The sequence below is a fragment of the Talpa europaea genome (assembly GCF_964194135.1).
Source record: "Talpa europaea genome assembly, chromosome: 1".
Lineage (NCBI taxonomy): Eukaryota > Metazoa > Chordata > Mammalia > Eulipotyphla > Talpidae > Talpa > Talpa europaea.
Genome location: NC_140073.1, coordinates 72,839,077 through 72,859,161, shown reverse-complemented (window position 1 = coordinate 72,859,161; position 20,085 = coordinate 72,839,077).

Sequence of the window (20,085 nt, the reverse complement as noted above, 5' to 3'; positions counted from 1 at the left end):
CCTCAGCTCAGCCTCGTCAGTTTTTTTGAAAGGGACTAGTCTCAGTCAGGGGGGAATTTGATCTTTGTCTTCTCATGATTTCAGATTTGGGGACCATCCACAGAATGATGATGTGATGTTGAGGAGGTTGCTGGCCCAGGGCTCATGTCTCCCTGGTTTTAATCTGAATCACCATTGCCTGGCTGGACTGCCTTTGACCAAGGAGTTCAAAGAATGGGGTTCATAGCCTGGACACACACATCATGTGTTTCCGGCTATCTGATGATTCTACAGCAAACCAGACCACATTACCTCAGGAGGGCTGGGACCTGGGATATGCACCACTGGGTGCTCACATGTTGGGAGGCATGGCCCACAATCTGGGTCACTTGGGAAGAAACTACTGGGCCAGGTCACTTGGATCATGCCTCCTTCCCTTCTCGTTTTCTCTCATTCTTTGGGTAGTTCTTTTAGTATGAACATAGTAACAGCCATTTTTTCTGCTGATGCCAGAAATCTCCCTGCCGGGACCTGTTGCCTTTTCCTTGCCCACATCCAGCTGCTCAGCTCCTCCTGCACAGCAGACACATCCTCAGCTCTCCTTCACATAGCCAGGCGTATAAATGCATCTTGAGCCATGTTGCTGGCCTCTAGCTTTCTTCATCATGCCCTTCCAGTCCCTGCTGGCTATGGTGGTAACATGAGTCTTCTGGAGACTTGCTGGGCCCGGTGGCCATGGCAGCATGGGTGGGTATGGTCTCCGGACCTCCAACTCTCTGCTGCTGATATTGATGGGGATTGCCCGAGACAGCCGTGTCTCCAGGGTGTGGGGTGATTAGGCCATTAAGCAGCAGTGGGGCCACTCAAGGTTCTTCCAGGGTTGACTCTGCTCCTGCTACCAATCTGATTTTTGGGCCTCAATGTCTTCCCTACAAAGTAGAAAAACTGCACTCAATGACCAGCTAGGTAATGCCTTATTGGCTTATGAGTTTATCACTTAACCTGCTCGGGTAGGACTGGCCAAAGGGCGGACAGACTAGCTGCTAGCCACATGTGGCTCTGGACACTTGAAATACAGCAACTGGGGAACTGAAGTTTTCATTGCATTGAATTTTAATGAATTTGGCTCCCATTTAAGACAAAAGAGAGTTACATGGATTTGTTTCAAATACGTAAAACAATATTGTTTCATTTAGTGAAAACAGATCTCCAAATAAATACTCACGCATGAATGCTCACAGCAGCTTTATCCGTAACAGCCAAAAAGTGTCCATCAATAGCCAAAAGGGTAAATAAAATTAGTACATCCACATGGTGGAATATAATTCAGCCATAAAAAGGGATAAAGTACTGAACCTGCTATAATGTGGATGAGCCTTTTAAACATTATGCTAAGTGAATGAAGCCAGACACAGAAGGCCATACATTGTATGATTCTGTTGTTAGGAAATGCCCAGAATAGACAGTTCCATAGAAATAGAAGACAGGTTGGTTGTTTCCTTGGTCTCTAGGGAAGAGGAAACTAGGAGTATTTCCTGTGCAAGGTGTTCCCTTTTCAGGTGATGAAAATGTCTTAGGAACAAAGGTCAATGCTTTACAACATTACAAATGCACTAAATGTCATTAATGATAAATTTTAAATTTTATGGTCTGTGTATTTTACCACAATAAATGCAAGCACACAGAATGTGTTCATCTCTTTTTATTCCTTTGGAAAAGGGGCTGAAGTCCCTTGGACTCTGGAATTCCACACCTCTGCCCCGCAGCCATGTTCAGCCTGGAGCCACTTCCGTCCCAAGGGCATCCCAAGTACAGAGAACACCGTGGAGGGGCAACTACTGTGCTGCTCTCTCTGGAGGGGCCTTATGTGGTAGATAAGAGCCCTAAGTGGGGGCTAGGGGACTAGACACCCCAAAAGGCCCTTCTAGTCCTTACAGGGATAATGGGAAATACCATGGATAGGAGGTTTGGCCTCCCCATGCTGAGGATTCAAAATGGCAGCCCCTCCCCCAGGAGCTAAAGCTTCATGTCAGCACCAAGGAGAGATGGCTAACAGCCCTTGGGCCCAGCCGCCACACAGTCAGAGTGTGTGCCTATTAATCAAGCACGAGTGCTCTTTGCTCAGACACTCGCTGGCATGGAGCAGACCCTGGTGTGCATGAGGATGCTGCGTGGAGCTCCTAACCTTTCCTGGCCGTCTGCTGGGAGTCCCGCCCCCTTCCTGCAAGAGTTGCCACCAAAAGGACAAGGCACCGTGATTTCCCTGGGATGCCACTCAAAAAGGGGTTTGCTTCAGAAATGACTCAGAAATGAGACCACGCTCCTGACTCCTCAAATCAATACTCAGTGTTCTGGCAGCTCTTGGGACCCTGCAGGAGAGACTCTCCCTACCTGCCAGAGGAAATAAATTGTGAAGTCACCTGGTCAAAAGAGAAAAATAGCCCCCTGGGACAGGACAGATGAAAAAGGGAAAATGTGGTCTCAGGAGGCAGCACAGAACTCAAAAGCAAGAGTCCCAGGTTCTGTCCTCTAGGCAGAGAATACCTGTGCTGTGGCCTCAGTCTGACATGCAAATTTTAAACTTTCAAATCTGTCAAATGGAGCTGGTGAGTCCATCCTGCTCCGCACACAAGTCTCGCAGCCTCACAGGACATGGGCTTTGAAATCAGACCTGAGTTCAAGTTTCAGCTCTGCCACCTGCTAGCTATGCAACCTGGGGCAAGATTCTTGGTCTTCTTAAGTCAGTTTTCTCACTGTAAAATGGGTGGAAGAAGGTCTATTGAATAAGGTTGTCAGGGTAATCAAGTGAGACAATGGCCCTTGAATCCATTAGCATAATATCTGGCTCTTACTAGGAAGTGCTTAGGAAATTACAGCTATTGGTATGATGATGGATGCTACTAAAATATGTAGTCTCTATGTCAAGGATCAAGGATCCACTGCATGGATAGATGGAAGATTTGAGACAGAGACCTGGGGCTGCCGCTGGCAAGTGAAGCAAAGTTCCGCTAGTTTTTATCCTGTGTCCTATCCTGGGTTCATAAAATTAATCCAGATTGCTCAATAAATGGGCCCCCAGTCACCCAGAAAAGCGTTGCCATATATAAGCTCTTGTTACAGATTGAAGTATCCCCCTAAAGTTGCACGTAAAAACCTAATTCCCAGAGTGATGGTATTTGTAGGGGGGCCCTTGGGAGGTGATTAGGGGATGAAGGGCAATCCCTCATGAATGAGACCCCACCGAGCTTTCTTTCCCCTTCCACCAGTGAGGACATGGCCAGATTTCAGTCTATGAACCAAAATGCAAGTTCTCATTAGACACCAAATCTGCTGGCACCTTGATCTTGAACTTCTTGGCCTCTGAACTGTGAGAAATAAACTTGTGTTGTTAGAGCCACCCAGGTGATGGTATTTGGTACAGCAGCCCAAATGAACGAGGACAGCCCTGGAAATAACTCTGCCTATTATTTGGAATGTGGGTTTACACCTCTGTGGCTGACCTCATCCTGTTCTGCTCTCTGTCTCTGTGGGCCTCCCACTGCTGCCCCCACATCTTGCTCAGATGACCCACTTTGGACATACTTCTCTGGATACACCCCTGGCTCTGGCTCTGGCTCTGGGGGATCCTGTGGGACTCACCCTCTGGCTTCATTAATCTTCCATCATACACCCCATCCTACAGGACTGCAGTGAACCTCCAGGGTACCCACCCTGGACCTCGGCTTCCCCACCCATAAAATAAGTATGATCAGCCAGATGCTCTTGAAGGCTCCCTCTGGCTTTGACATTCTGTGCTTCTAAATATTATTATTGGTATATTCAGGATTTTTGCTGTTCTTTTGTAAAATGCAAACCTGTGAAATCAGCCGGGAGACAGGTGTCTCTGAAGGGATGAGCCATTAGGGTAACTGAAGCCCCGGATTAATTAATTCTCCTGCTAGTGTCTTCCCTTATCTCACCTTCATTAACATTTAGAATCTATTGTGTGACACCTGAGGGTAGGGTCAGAAAGGGGATGCTTCCTGCCCAAGGCATCTGTTGGCTGCCTGAGTGTTAATGCTAGGGAGTGAGGAGAGCAGGAGAATGTGGGGCAGGATCTTCTCGAGCTACAAGTGGAAGGTGAGCTATGGATTCCTTCCTGAAAGGTACCATCCCGCCACTCCGACCGCAGGAGCCAAAGCCCCTTAGGTGGTGCCACAGCATCACAACAACTCCGGGTGTGTTGTCCATTTACTCACCACCAGTCACAAGTGGTCATTTAAAAGTAAAAATTAGGGCCTCCCTGGTGGCGCAGCGGTTGAGCGCTAGGTTGCGAAGCTGCCCACAGCCTCTGCAGCGCCAGTTCGATCCCCGGCTGCTCCCCAGCCACCGGAGGAGGATCCTGCATGGCGCACAGACCTCTCCTGCTGCCCCCTGCTCCCCTCAGCAGTGTACTTCAGTCCTTCTGCTTGCTCTGCTCCCCACTCTGGCTCTGGTAAATTCTTTCACCCTCCCACACTTCTGACTGTACCCAGTGCTTGTATAAATAAATAAATAAATAAATCTTAAAAAAAAAAAACCTCTGATTTTTTTTAAAAAAATAAATAAATAAAAGTAAAAATTAAAATTAAACACAAATTCAGTTTTTCAATAAAAGAGGCCACATTTCAGGTGCTCAGCAGCCACATGTGGCTATGGGTACTGTATTGGATAGCAGAGAGAGAACATTCCCGTTGTCAATCTGGAATATATACAGCCCTGCTTACATCATAGAAAAAGAGACCAAAAATTTCTCTGACATCACAGATGCCAAAGATGAAGAAACAATATACTCCAAGTGTTATAGAGCAACCCCGATATTAAACGGGTTCCTGGCTGTGGGTCCTCACCCGCGCGCTTTAAAGGGACTTATGAATACTCTACTACAGACACACGCAAAAGGGTTAATAAAAGGTTTATTTACAAGAGAAAAAGAAATAAGGAAAATGTACAACTCAGGGAGAAAATAGGGAAATAAAGTCTTTAATGCGTCCTACCTGATCCGAGGACCTGGAAACCCAAAGTCACTCTCAGAGCTGGCCTGACGCTGCGAGCTGGCTGAGAGCCCAAAAATGGAGAGAGAGCCCCCAAAGCCCACGTGTCTGCCTTTTGTATCCACCTGGCTGCTTAACCCCACCCTCAGGTCCCAGCCACCTTCCCTTTGGTGGTGATGGGATTTGGAGTTCCCAGTGTCTTTGGCTTTGACCTGGGGTGGGGTGGAGTCCACAAAGCCTATATGGAATTTGCTTTGGGACATCCTTTTCCCCCTAACACAAGGTCACACATCACTCCAGTCTGAGGACGCCCTGTATGTCTTACAATCTCCCGTGCCTCTTCTGGGGCTCAACTCTGAGGGAGGACATGGTGGGCTACCGGGGAGAGCAGGAAACTACATGGGGAAGTACTAAGGAAGGGGAGAGGCAAAAGGGTCTGCATCAGCAGGATTTCAGAGAAATAGGTAAAGTTTCCAGGAACTGTATTCAGATCCCATTTTCTTCCAATTTTAGTTTTGACAGGATCTATCCTGGTGCTGGTAGGTGTGCTTTGTACTACTGTAACAGGGTGGTTCCCAGGAAAGGGGGAGGTTCCAGGTTTACTGCCCCACCCATGGGAGGGTGGAGCTGAGCAGGGAGAAGAAGCTGGAGAGGAGACTGGGGAAGAAGGAAGCAGGATGGAGCAAGAAGGAGACCTGGAGGAGGCACAGGGAACCAAGAGACACGTGAAGAAACTATGCTTGTCTTTTGGTCGTGGACTGGGTGACACAGATGTGGGTGAGACCGGTGGGGAGGTGATAATGGTGGTTTTTCTCTTGATTTTGATTTTGCTCTTTTCCCTCCAGACCAGACTGGTTGTTTCTGATCCTTTTCTGTAGGTCCCCACTGGAAGGTGCTTTAGACTTGTGGCAGGATTTGGGGCCTTGCTCTGGGCCAATCCCATTTGGGTGTGATACCGGAATTGTCAGGCCTAGTCTCCCAGCCAGGAACGGATCCCAGGCTGCAGTGCAGTGCTGAGTCCCAGCCACTAGACCCCCACGGGTTGGTGTCTCACGAAGCCGCAGCAGGAACTTCGCAGACGCTCAGGCAAGCAAGCGAGAAGAGGCAGGTTTAGAGAAAGAAAAAGTTTATTGAGGAGAAAAAGAACAGAAATAAAGTGGGACTCCCAGGCCAGGAAACCAGGCCTGGGAGGGGCAAGGAAGCCAAAGTGGAGTTGTGTCTCAGGGAATATATACCTTCTTTCCCTCATTATTCTAAAGCTCCACCAGTTTCTTTGTGATTGGTTAGTTCTTGGCTGTTTCACTTAATTTGCTACTGAGTGGGGGATCTTCACATTCCTTATCTAACAGCTTTCTCTTTCCCCATTTGTTGCATCTTTATCTTTATGGCCCAGTCCTCTGGATGAACATCCCTGCATTGAAGTTAAACAGCTGCCCTTCTAAGTTGTCCATAAATTAAACCACTCTCCATTTTGCCAATCTTTTGTGCTGATTACTGGTCTCCTCACTATACCCCAAGCGTTCTGTTCATGCTGTGCCTCAGGGCCTTTGCACCTGCAGTTTTATTTCTTCCCTGGAATGCTTTCCTCCCAAACAGTTGTTTCACAGATTTCCTTGCTTATTTAAAACTTTATTGAAAATTCACCTTTTCAGGGTCTCCCCGGTGGCGCAGCGGTTGAGCTCTGGGTTGCGAAGCTGCCTGCAGCCTCTGCAGTGCCGGTTCAATCCCCGGCCTCCGGGCGAAGGTCCCACGTGGCGTGCAGACCTCTCCTGCCGCCCGCTGCTCCCCTCAGCAGTGTACTTCGTCAGTCTGTCTGTTCTGTCCTCCACTCTGACTCTGGTGAATTCTCTCCCACCCACCCCCGCCCCACCCTTCTGACTGTACCCAGTGCTTGTATAAATAAATAAATCTTTAAAAAAAAGAAAATTCACCTTTTCAGTGAGGCCGCCTCAGCCATCTGGCTTGAAATTCGTCCTCAACCCAACATTTCGTCCCCTTCCTACTTTACCTTTTTCTTCTTAGCACTTACCACTTTCAGATAAACCACACCATCCCTGGAATACAAGTTCCATGAGGGGAGGGGTTTTACATATGTGTTTACTGCTACTCTCCCCAATACTAGACCATGCCAACACATAGTTGGTTCTCAACTAGTATTTGTTAAATGAATCAACACACACGATGGCTCAGCTAGCCTTGCAAACTAGACAGCTGATCCGGCACAAGGGAACTCTGCTTCCCAGTCTGCTGATTCTCAGGAAGACCAAGCCTGCACTTCGTTGTCTGCAGTACTTTTAAAATTTCTCTCCAGATTGGACTGCCTGTGGTCCACCCAACCAGAAAGGGATCAGCCACCTCACCGCCTGCCCCTCCGGCTCCCTGGGACTTGAGGTTCCATTCTGCAACCAAAACCAGACTCAGAGTCGGTTGCCTGGGATATGTGACACTTGACTCTCACACAGGGGAACAGATGAGAGTCACCTGTACCTCTCCAGAGAACAGACTTGATGGAGGTAACAAGAAGGAGGGCCTGAGTTAATTGGGAAAAGAAAGCTGAGTAGGCAGGGAGAGGAGTTCAGGCAGCAGAGGGAGAGGCCTGTGCAGGAAGGCACACACCCTTGAGGACTCAGCTTTGCTGTGCCTGCCCTGCCTCGGTATCAGGTGCTCATGCTGCACAATTAGGAAACAGCAGATTAGATAGACATGTCCCGGGGAGCAGTGATGGGGACTGGGGACAAAATTAAAGAGGGAGGCCAGGTCAAAGGGAGCAAATGCGGCAATTTGAGAGGGTCAGTATAACTGGACGCAGGAGGGAGAGTTAAATAGGCTGAGGGTGAGACTGATATTGTGGGGTGGTATCAGCAGGCTTGCTTCACAGAAGATAGGAGAGGCTGTGCATTGCTCACCCACTAAGTGACACAGCTACGTTCATGGGGCAGACAACGAAAAAGTCTCAATGGACGTGAAGCCCTGTCGCCGCGTCCCTGGGTCCACCCGAGACAGCTCTATAGGACGAGAGGTGAGATATGCCAGGTTTCAATTTTGCTCTGCCACTGATTCGGGGGCCCATTGCCTCTGATTCAGGGATCCCCAAACCACACAACTCGAGTGCCTTCCTGTGTGTCCTTCCACGCTCTGACCCAGCACCCAGACTCCTGGCTGGAATAATAGAAAACAAGAAATAATAGAAATCTGCACTTTTCCCTTTGATAGAGGAATGGAGGAATGTGGAGGTGCAGATGAAGGGCAGGCAAGGTGAAGAAAGGTGACAGGTCTTGGGTCTGTGAAGTAGTTTTGTGCTTTCATGTCAACTTGAACAGAATCCCTTCCTGATGGCTGGATTCATAGGAAGTCTCAGGAAAGCCTTCTCATAAAACACTACTAGAACTAATGGGATTGCTGTGTGCCTGCCTGCAGGTTACTGGGCAGAAAATCCTATCCTATATGCCTGCTGTGCAACATGCAGCCAAGAGAGTCAGCTCACATAAGGCTCAGGAGCATCCAGGTCCCTGTTTAAGGGGGAAAAAAGAATGGCGTGCCCCCTCCAGGTCAGGTTTTGGGCAGATGAAGGGGTTTGCTGGCTAGGTATGTTCTGGCACAGAGGTGACCTGGTGCAAATTGCTTCCCTCATCTTCTCCATGCTTAAGGATTTGCAAATTGGCTTCCCAAGGGTTGATTTTGACAGGTGCACATAGATTGTTTGGCCTTGAGTATGTCTTTAAAGCATGAAGATTTCCCCTGCAAATGTGAGTTTCTGATTTTGTTTTGAAAGTCAGAAGACCTGGCTATAGTGGGCCAGACTTCCTGCATGGCAAAGTGACACCTGCCGGCTGTGAATGGGTCTAGAACACAAACCTGTGTCCTCTCCCCACAGTAGGCCACCAACAGGGCTCTCCATCCATCACCACCACCTCTTGCAACTCACAATCATACTGGCTCAGAGAATTTAGAATTCCAGTTTTGGATTCCTGGATCCAAATCCTGAATCTCACATCCATATGCTGTGTAACCTCAGAGAGATCATTCAGTCTCTCAGGCCTCTGGCTCCTTCTCTAGAAAAAAAGGCACACAATAGCTCCTGCCCTGTAGAATGCTGTGAGGACCAGTGATTTCACACCAGTGAAGAATTGAGAAGGGTGGGGCCTCCCTGGTGGCTCAAAGGGTTAAGAAGCAGCACTATGAAGCTATCCTCAGCCACTGCAGCATGAGTTCGATCCCCGGCCAGGGAGGTGACCCACATGGTGCAGCAGACCTCTCCCTTCTCCCTGCTTCTCCCCTCAGCAGTGTATTTCAGTCAGTCTGCCTGTTCTGCAACCCGGTCTGTCTCTGGTGAGTCCTCTCACCCACCCTCCACACCTCTGGCCTGTACCCCAGCTCTTGTATGCATTCATAAATAAATCTTTAAAAAAGAAGAATTGAGAAGGATGTCATGGATGCTTGTATTCCATCAGCTTTTGTGATTATTAATTATTGTTCTTGAGCCCTATTCCTTCCCTATCCCTTCCAGTCCCATCTCCCCATAAAACATCTAATGCTCCCTAATTTATTATGCTGGGCAATTAACTCAATAGAATTCACCCCACTACCCCTAAGAAGGTGGTGAGGGGATTTACAGATGACATTTTATTTCTTTGATCTGGTATACATATGTATATACATACTCACATAGAGACACATGTGCATATATGCACGCATACATAAAGCACATACATGTGCACCCATGTAGGATCCAAATAAGTATCAGGGACTAATCTGCAGAACTGTCATTTTATCACAAAATAAATGGGTCTTGCAAACGCACCTTCCTATAGCAACCACAGGAAAAATGTGACCCCTAATCTAGGCCTGGTTTCATGTCCCTCCAGGAGAGCTTCTCAACTGGCCAACGAGCCACAAGTGGCAAAAGTTGCAGGGTCAAAAAAAAAAAAAAAGTGGCAGTGTCATACATGTAATGAGAGAGGCATGTGACCCAGTGTATAGATTCTAGAGACATTAAAAATTACCTATTTTTCAACTCTAATTTTCAAATCCTTTAGTTATTATGGAAAGTTATATAAGTACATTTATACATATCTACAGAGTACCCCTTAATACATACACCCATATTTTGTGTGCAGATACATATACATATTCACACATAAGCATACATGTACCTCTGAATAAAAAAGCCCATCTGATGGTGCCTGTCCTTTAAGTCCATCAGTAGATTTTTAGAAACTGTGACTTGAAGAAAATGACGTGACAGAACCAGGTCCTACATAATCTGTTCAGTGTGGGCAGGATTTTCTTTCTCATCAATATAACGAAACGAGGACCTCCTCTACTTGCATTTTATGTACTGTTATCTGGTTAACTGATATTCTACTGTTGGCTATTGGGTTAGAATGGGTCAGGATTTTTTTTCTCATCAACATTTTTTTAAGATTTATTTATGCATACAAGAACTGGGGTGTAGTCCAGAGTTGGGGGGGGGGGTGAGAGGATTCACCAGAGACAGAGTGGGGAGCAGAACAGGCAGACTGACTGAAATACACCGCTGAGGGGAGCAGTGAGCGAGTCAGGAGAGGTCTGCTGCGCCGTGTGGGTCACCTCCTTGGCTGGGGATGGAACTCATGCTGGAGTGGCTGGCGATAGCTTGATAGCACTGTGTCTTTAACCCCTGCACCACCAGGGAAGCCCTCTTTAGACCTCTTAAATATCTCACAACATTATAATGAAACAAATGAATGCCAAGCTGAGGACCCGCTGGATAAGGCGCTCTATTAGGCTCCACTGTGCGTCCGGGTGCCCAGAGTCCCAACTGGGTCATCTCCGAGGTCACAGTCATAGCCATGCCTAAGGAACAGAATCAGGGTGAACTACTCTATACCTCAGTCACAAGACTGAGGAGGGGTGTGGCATAGTGGGGCAGGAAAGAATCTAGGAGATAGGGCAGCTGAAAGCAAGTGTGGGGGGCAATCAGTCAGAGGGAAAAGGATAAGAGTTGGACTCTGCCCACTGGGAAGACCCCTGTCATATAAATAGTCCATCTTCAACACCAATGATTCCCAGAGGACCCACGTGAGCCAGCCCTCACCAGCGCTAAGAGGGACCTCAAGAGAAACTGTTCAGGCCCCCTCAGATCATTTTTTTGGTTATCCATTTGATGACCAATCATTAAGCATGTCCTAATACATGCCTGGCACGATAACGAGCCTTGAGAAAGCGCAGGTAGATATGCTTTCCCTGCTGTCTGGAAGGATATAGGCAAATCTAGAACAAGAGTTGCCCCACTAATTTTGGGCCACAGCCAGCAGTATGTTTTTGTAAATCAAATTTTATTGGACTACAGTCACATCCATGTGTTTACATGTTGTGTGAGGGCACATTTAGGCTTCCAAAAACAAAGTTGAGTAGCTGTGACAGAGCAGAGGGCCCACAGAGCCAACATTTTTACAATCTGGTCTGTTACAGTAGGAACTGGTTCCTTATCTAGTGGTCAATTGATATACTAGTAGATAAAGAGAATTTATAAATGAAAAGCAACTAAATAGTGTAACTGAGTATTTGGGCCAGTGAAATTGTCTTTGCCAGGTGAGTTGAATCCTTGGGCAGATTAAAGTAGGTCAAGTCTTGTTCATTGACCATAATTCTAAATCTCCCTGAGCCATTTGTCAATACTGACTCTCATGAGACAGTGACAAATGGGAGCAACCATTTGATCTCAGTTAACAGTAACTTCCAAACATCAGCCAAGTTGAATTCAGTCAACAAATTAAATCTTCATTCAGGACCACCTGTGCCTTTGGCATTGGGCTAGGCCTTCTGGGACCAGGCATCACTGGGATCAGGTCTCAGTGGGAACAGGGGACAACCCTGAACTTCTGCCATGAAGAGAGGTATGAGGTTGTAAGAGAAGAACATAGAAGATGTGACAGGTGTGCCAGGAGAAAGCACCAGAAGGTGGAAGTCAGGCCAGAACTCTCAAAGTTTGGAAATCTCTATTGGGACAGGCCAATGCCAGACCATGCAGGATGGTCTGCCAGGGTGACCCAGGCACAGACACCAGCAAGTGAGCATGGTGAGGCTGCCCGATGAGGCCCAGCCCCACAGGAGCATACACTGCAGGCTCGCAAAGTAACTTGAGGGTGTACGTTGGTCGAGGAGAGGGTCTGAGCATCACTTATAGGCTAGACACCTATAATCAAGGTCTATCAGTTTGCATTTTATATTTGTGTAAATATGGCTACCCTTGCAGTGGGAGGGAGCACTCCCTTCCATATTTCCTGTGAACCAGGGTAACATGGGACTCTCAGGAATGGGTAGTGGAGGAATAACAATGATTGTTCAGTGCTCTCTCATCTAAATAATCTTTATGCATTTGGTTTTCACATTTTCTTTCAAATTGGAGATGCAAGTTAGTCTCCCTGCTAACAAAACACTTTCTTCATCCCTACACTGAATCCCTCAGCAAATCCTCAAATATCTTTGCAAATCTCAAAGATATTAAGGCATTTAACTTTTTTTTTTTTCATTTAGACCTTTGAAGTGTGCTGTGACTAGAATAATTTCAGAGTTAAAACCTGTAGACTGCATAGAAAATTAAGGAAACTGCCTGTCACCCTGCTAGCTGGGCTGATAACTAATTACTTATAGATTTTAAGTCAAATTTGAGAAGGATAAATATTTAAATAAAATGTATGACCATTTGGAAATACCGCTAAGTGTTTTGTAATTATTGTGTTGAAAGAAATCATTGCTCAGAGAGCACATTCCATCCTCTCTGATGGGTCCGACAGGAGGAAGGGTTGTTTGGGGAGATGTGGGGTTGCTCTTGAATATTTCTGTGTGTGGGATGTGTGTGTGTATGTGAGTGCCTTATGTGCTATTAATAAAAATATTAAAGGGCAATGTGATGCTTGGAAATGCTGAGTTCCGATTGGCAGAGCCAAATTTATCACAGGAGCTTTTGACTCCATCAATCACTTACTCAGCTCTGCCCTAAGTCAGAATTGAGGACTTTGTTGGGACTGGAATAGGGGGATTTTCTGGAGAAGGGAGAAGAAACTCTAGGATGACTACCTTCCCATAGCCTGTTTGAAAATTCACAAGTGCTCTGCTTTCCCTTTCTTTGTCTCAGCAGTTTTCCAGTTTTTGGAAATTTTCTTCTCCAAATATCTTCATGCCCCCTTTTTTTGACCTTTTTTTTTTTTTCAAAGAGTCATGTATTTTTATTTATTTATTTATTTGTTTATTTGTTTGTTTGTTTATACATGCACTGGGTACAGTCAGAAGCGCGGGAGGGTGAGAGAATTCACCAGAGCCAGAGCGGGGAGCAGAGCAGGCAGAAGGACCGAAGTACACTGCTGAGGGGAGCAGCGGGCTGCAGGAGAGGTCTGCGCGCCATGTGGGACCCTCCTCCGGTGGCCCGGGAGCAGCTAGGGATTGAACCGGTGCTGCAGAGGCAACCCAGCGCTCAACCGCTGCGCTGCCGGGGAGGCCCTTTTTTGACCTTTTTAATTTTTAATATTTGAAAGCCCTTCACCTAGATTCATCTCCTCTCTGAAACATTTGAAATTAAGTTGCAGACATAACCACCTTCAACCCTAATCCTCAGGCATGCATCTCGGGGAATAGGAATACTCTTTTACAGAACTCACTGCACTGATAACAGGAAAACTGACATTAATAAAATAATATTTAAATTTTCTAGTCCCCCCTCACCCCACAATGTATTTTGTAGTTTTCTTTTCTCTTTGTCAACCCAGGACCTCATCAAGGTTTTTTGGAGACATTTGGTTGCTATGTTCCCTCAGTGTCGTCTACTCCAGAACAACTCTCTCACCACTTTTTGTCTTTTATGACAATGATATTGGTAAACATGTCAAGCTAGTTGTCCTATAAAATGATGCACACTCAGGGTTTGTCTAATTGTTTCCTCATGATTAGATTCTGGCTAAGCATTTTTGCCAAGAGTGTTTACTTAGGTATTGTTGATATCTCTTATTGTTTCACATCAGAAGACACATAAGTTCAGGTTCTATCATGGATGATGGTGATTGTTTGGTTAGGGGTTAGCTGCCAGATCTTGCCTTACAACCATTCACTTCCCTTGGTAATTATAAATAATTTGTAGGGTTACAATTTAAGCCTATGTGAATATTCTGTTTTCTAAAGACCTTATACCAAATTCTTTTATCATCCTTGATTATATTCATCTGAATCAAGCATTAGATTGTGCGTTATGAAATGGTGATTATCTAATTTCATTGTTTTCCAAATGTATTAGCCAGCATTCTCCTGGAAAGAAAGACCTTTTCCTCCTTTCATATTCTCTCTCTCTCTCTCTCTCTCTCTTTCACTCTCACTGTAAATGCATTAATTTTTTCATTGTTAATGCTCATCCCTGACATTATACTTCTTGATTCTCAAATTATTACAGATTAGGGCTCTGAAGTCTCTTCCAGCCATGTCCTGTGTCCTTTATATATGACCCAAATACTCCCTAAGCTTTTTTTTCTGACAAAACAAGATGTTTCAGAAACTAAGATATGGGTGCAGGTATGTCTTGGATCCTAAGGAGTCATTGCTAGTTCTTGAAGGCCAGTCAGTGGATAGAGCTGGAAACACACACACAAACACACACACACCCCCCACATACATTCAATGGTGCCAAATTTCTCTTGAAAACATCACATTTATTAAAAATATAAAAGAGCAATTCCTGGGCCTCCCCGGTGGCACAGCGGTTGAGTGCTGGGTAGCGAAGCTGACCGCGGCCTCTGCAGCGCCGGTTTGATCCCCGGCTGCTCCCCGGCCACCACAGGAGGGTCCCACATGGCGCGTAGACCTCTCCTGCCGCCCGCTGCTCCCCTCAGCAGTGTACTTCGGTCCTTCTGCCTGCTCTGCTCCCCGCTCTGGCTCTGGTGAATTCTCTCACCCTCCCGCACTTCTGACTGTACCCAGTGCATGTATAAACAAAAACAAACAAACAAACAAACAAATAAATAAATAAAACATGCCTCTAAAAAAAGAAGAGCAATTCCTATGGCTCTCTGTTTTGGGGATCTTTATAGCTGTTACCTGACTTATTTATTCTAAGATAATTATCGATATTATTTATTCTAAGATAATTATCTAATAGCTCCACCATGACAGCACCTGAGCCAGGCTGTAGGGATGTAGGAGGATTGCCAGTGAAAAGAGAGGACCCCACTTCAATTTCAACTTTATGTAAACAATAAATAATTTTATAGTTTAAGTGTGTCCTAAACAAGTATGACTCAGGAAACATATACTAATAACTTTATTAACTGGGCATCTATATTTTTCTTTACTAATTCTGGCAACTCTGTGATCCAGAGACCAATAAATCACCTCTTCTGTCTCAAAATGTTCAGTCAGAAGAGACAGAAAGCTAGGAATAAATAGGAGCAATAAAGTATTTCAGATACTGTGCTAAAAATACGTTCAAGGCACGATGGTAGCAGGTAGCAGGTGATTTTTGAAAGCCAACTAAACGTTTTCTACCAATCTCTACCCCAAGCTATACATAAGTAATGGGAGATAGATCTGAGACACAGGGATGCAGGAATAAGGAGTAGGAGGCAATGTTGTTAGGGAGGAAACAGGAGTTCCTGATGGGGAATCGAGGAAGAAAGGAGGTCCTGGAGAGCTTGAAATTCACCCTGCAAGCCAATGAACCACAAATGCTTTTCTGTGGCTAACTCCATCCCATAATATTTTTTTAAAAATTTTATTTATTTATGCATACAAGAGCTGGGGTACAGGTCAGAAGTGAGGGGGTTGAGAGGATCCACCAGAGACAGACTGGGGAACAGAACAGGCAGACTGACTGAAATAACTGCTGAGGGGAGCAGCGGGTGAGACAGGAGAGGTCTGCTGCGCCATGTATGTATCTCCCTGGACAGGGATCGATCTTGGGCTACAGAGTCTGCAGAAAGCTTCAGAGGTTGCGTCTTAACCCCTTGCGCCACCAGGGAGGCCCCCCATAATATATTTTTATATTTTATTTGTTTGTTTTTATTGTCTAGCTGAAGTTTATTTATTTTTCCTTACCACCATCCCTGAGTCCCCTCCCCCTACCCTGTCCCTCCCCCTCCCCCAAACCTCAGCGTCCTCAGGATGTTTACTCTTATCATTGGTTCCTGAAAGTATTTTTTTACATTATCAAATTGTCTTCTATTTAAAAGTCCAATATTTTTATTGTTCTGACTTACCCTACTATACATTATGCTCTCAAATTTCCCCCATTTTGCTGAAAATGGCTGCATTTCATGCATATGGCTATGAAATATCCCAAGGTGTGTATGTTTATCTTGTTGATCCAATCATCTGTCGGTGGACATTTAGGCTGCTTTCATGTCCTAGCTTGTGTAAATAATGCTGCTGCGAACATTGTGGAACATATGGCTTTGTATTGATGGTTTCATAGTCTTTAGATAAATGCCCAAGAGGGGGGCTGCTGGGTTATGTGGTATTTCCATTTTTCTTTTTTCAAGGTAAAGTCAGATTTCTCACCATAATGGTTGTGCCAGTTTACATTCTCACCAGCAGTGTAATAGTGTTTCTTTTCTCCACATTCTCTCCACACTCGTTGGAGGTCTTTTTAAATGCTCCATTCTCCGGGGCATCAGATGGTATCTCATTGTGGTTTTAACCTGCATCTCTTTTATTAGAAGTGATGATGAACCTTTTTTCATATGTCTTCTGGTCTTCTGGATATCCTCTTTGGTAAATTGTCTGTTCCTATCTGCTACCTACTTATTAATTGGGTTACTTATTTTATTGATGAAATGTATGAGTTTTTATATCTACTCAATACTAATTTTTGCGTATAGAGTTAGTGAGTAATCCAACTTCATTCTTTTGTGTGTGGCTTTCTAATTTTCTCACTACCACTCATTAAATGACTGTCCCTTCCCTGTTTTACGATCATAACTGTTTATAATAAATTATAGTATGTATGTATGTATGTAAATTGTTATCTATTATTACAGCTTTATGTACATACAGTAAAGCATACAGGTTAGTGGATTCTGACCTATGAGTATTCCACCCACATCAGGTGTAGACTTTTGCCAACTCACACCTGAGAAGTAACTCCTGCCCAGCCCTCCCTCCAGCATTTACATTAGCTTTGCCCCTCTTGAACGGGATGTCACAGGAACCACACAGTATGTTTCTTTGTATTTTCCTTTTTGATCAGCCAGGGGTCTTTTTGATCTTTTTTGATCAGTGACCTAGCCATCTAAGTTGCAGCTGATGTTTCCTTGATTTTTCCTGCCAGTTCTGCTGCATCCTGGTTCCAATCTGAGTGTCCAGGTCCATGTCTGCTTGTCTGGCCTCAGAAAAAAGGAGACAGATTCACCACCCAATTTCAAGCTTTTGCATTTACTGAGTTAATATTCCTTTGTCAATTCTAAAGCAGTTCCAGCAAACATTGGGTTGGAGTGTCTTACCATTATTTAAAGCATGCCTGGTACACCAAATGCTGTCTCTTTATGAAGCCAATAGAGTCATAGAAGAGACAATTAGCAAGTAACGTGAGAAGGACATAATTAAGCCCTCCAGTCTCAGGAGACTTCGGCTGGGAGGGAAGGGAGCTTCAAGGAGCAGTGAGGAAGAGCCCAGAGCAGGTGGGTTTGACAGCGATGTGACTTGGATGGGTAGGGGAGAGCATGAGCGGGTGAGTGGCGCGGGCAAGAGGAAGACAAGAACTAATGAGAAATAGAAAATAATTTAGCAGGACAGCAAGTCCCTGGAGACGAATTCCTTCTCCAAACGTATCATTTGTCCAAAGTAGATGAGGAGAGTCTATGGCAGAAAGGCTGGCCTCAAGAATTTCATTTCCCTGATGCTATTCAGATTTCCAGTGTGATCAATAAAAGTACAATTAGTGCACAGGGTTGCATCAGATGTTTCTAACCTTTAAGTGGTGGCCACGTGCATATTAAGGTTCTCCCTCTGTGTCGACTCTCACATGGGCAGGATAAGTCATGGCCACATTTGACATTTGATGCTATAATTTTAACATAATTTTAAAAATTCAGATACAGATTATTTCAAGTTTTTAAAATTGGGAGCCAGATGTAATTGCCTTGCCCTGGACTTTAGATCTAAATCATTCTGCCAACTCATCCTGTAGTTATTAAGGACTTTATCATTGGAATGTGCACTGCATACACCGCAAGTTAGAATGCCCCAGAGAACCAGAAGTAAACTTTTGAATGTTCCTAAGATAAGAAATGACTGTTAACCTAGAAACCAAGTAGACTTTATTTAGTAAATTGTTCCATCAGCTAGTCAATCCATCATCAAATCTGTTTGCACGCCACTGTATGTTCAGATCATCATGTTCCCTGCCCTAAACAGATTTCCATCTCAGTGGGAAGAGACAAGAAACATCTTGGTGCCTGGAACTGGGTATACAGTGGTGCTCAAGAAATGTTTATTGAAACAGAATGAAAAATACGAGTTAGCACAGAAGCAGCTGGCCTCATTGTAGCACATGTTTTGGTGTCCTGAGTCTTTCCCCTCAGTTCTCCTCTATCTCTTCTGCAGCTGGAGGGTTGGTTAAAGATGAGCAGGTGTAATTGGTGAGGTTCAGCCCTTTGAAGCACAAGCAGCTCTGCTCCCCCTTTTATTGCCTCAAGGCCTATCCTGAAGGCAAATCCATTCAGCCTGCAAGCAAGTATACCCCAGAAATGCAGGGCATTCAAGCTCCCACAAGCAGCAGTGTCCAACCTCAATGGAAAGTTCTGGGAGGGACCTTATATAGTTCACAGAGGTGCCAGCAAACTGAGAGCCCCTGATGCCTCAATAATTCACCCTTCTCTAGACTTTCCCTCCATGCCCATCTCCCAAACCCTTTACTCTTGTTTCCCTGGAGATCATGTCTCAAATAAACTTGCTGCACCGAGTCTTATCTCAGGCTACAATTTTGGGACAACCAATCTAAACACCTAAGGAAGTAAATTTCCATAAGTCATTCAGGGCACAGCTCACAGCTGAGTGATGTGCTGTCTGGGGCTGTAAACTTCAGAGCTGGGGGCCAGTGAGCCAGGGCTCAGGCAACATTCAAAGGCAGACAGGCACTTGCTGGACCTGCGTGTGGGAGAGGACTGGGCAGGAAGAGGAGGGAGAGGGCCGTGAGTGAAGATGCAGAGATGAGAATGAAAGTGGCCTCTGTGTAAAGATTGTGCAGAGATGCTCAGGCTGATGCAGAAGCCAGTGTTGTCCAGATGAGGGGTGGGTTATGGCGGTCATGACGCCTGACCGTGGGCTCCTCCATTAACAGCTGACAGAATCACTGCAAGGAAGATGCACACATAACACACACATTTAACACACATCTATGTGAAAGACACACAGATCATGTGTGGTTGAACAGTCAGATGTCAACAGAAGTGTGCTGGGGTACAGAAAGGAAATTACAGTCTTGGATCAATAGGGAACTTCGGTGAATGGCTGGTCAATAGACAGCACGAGTGCCATTGTGATGGACCCTGCACACACAAGATCATTCACTGACCCTGCTGTGCCCAGAGGTGGCCTCCAGGCTTCCTCATCACCACACTCTAGACAGACAGCCCTCTGTGGCACAGCAGAGCCTCTCTTCCAGCAACTCAGCCTCCTCTCTCTCCAGAACCAGGCAGAAAAGGGCCTTCCAGAACTGGATTCAGGGACACCAGGCCCCATTTCCAAGGTTCCAAATTCAAATTCCTGGAAAAGATGTTTTTTTATTTACCCAACTTGGGTCAGGTATTCACCCCTGTTCCAACTGGTGATGATGAGGGAGAGCTGGAGACCATTATAATGTGATAGCATAACAAACCTATTTAGAAGGAGTGTAATATCTGAGAAGAAATTGTGGGCTACTGGAATAGGCCCTCAGTCTACTCCAGATTGATAAAAGGATCATGTTTTCCTACATTACTTATATATGAAATATTTCACTTAGTCCCAAGGGGGATGGTGTGTAGAGTGTTGTATATTTGGTAGGTTAAGGGAGTGAGGGTCAGGGCACCTGGAAAGTTCTTCTAAGTTTCATTCAGAAGATTCAAAGGGTGAGGATAGTCAAGCAAATTTGATA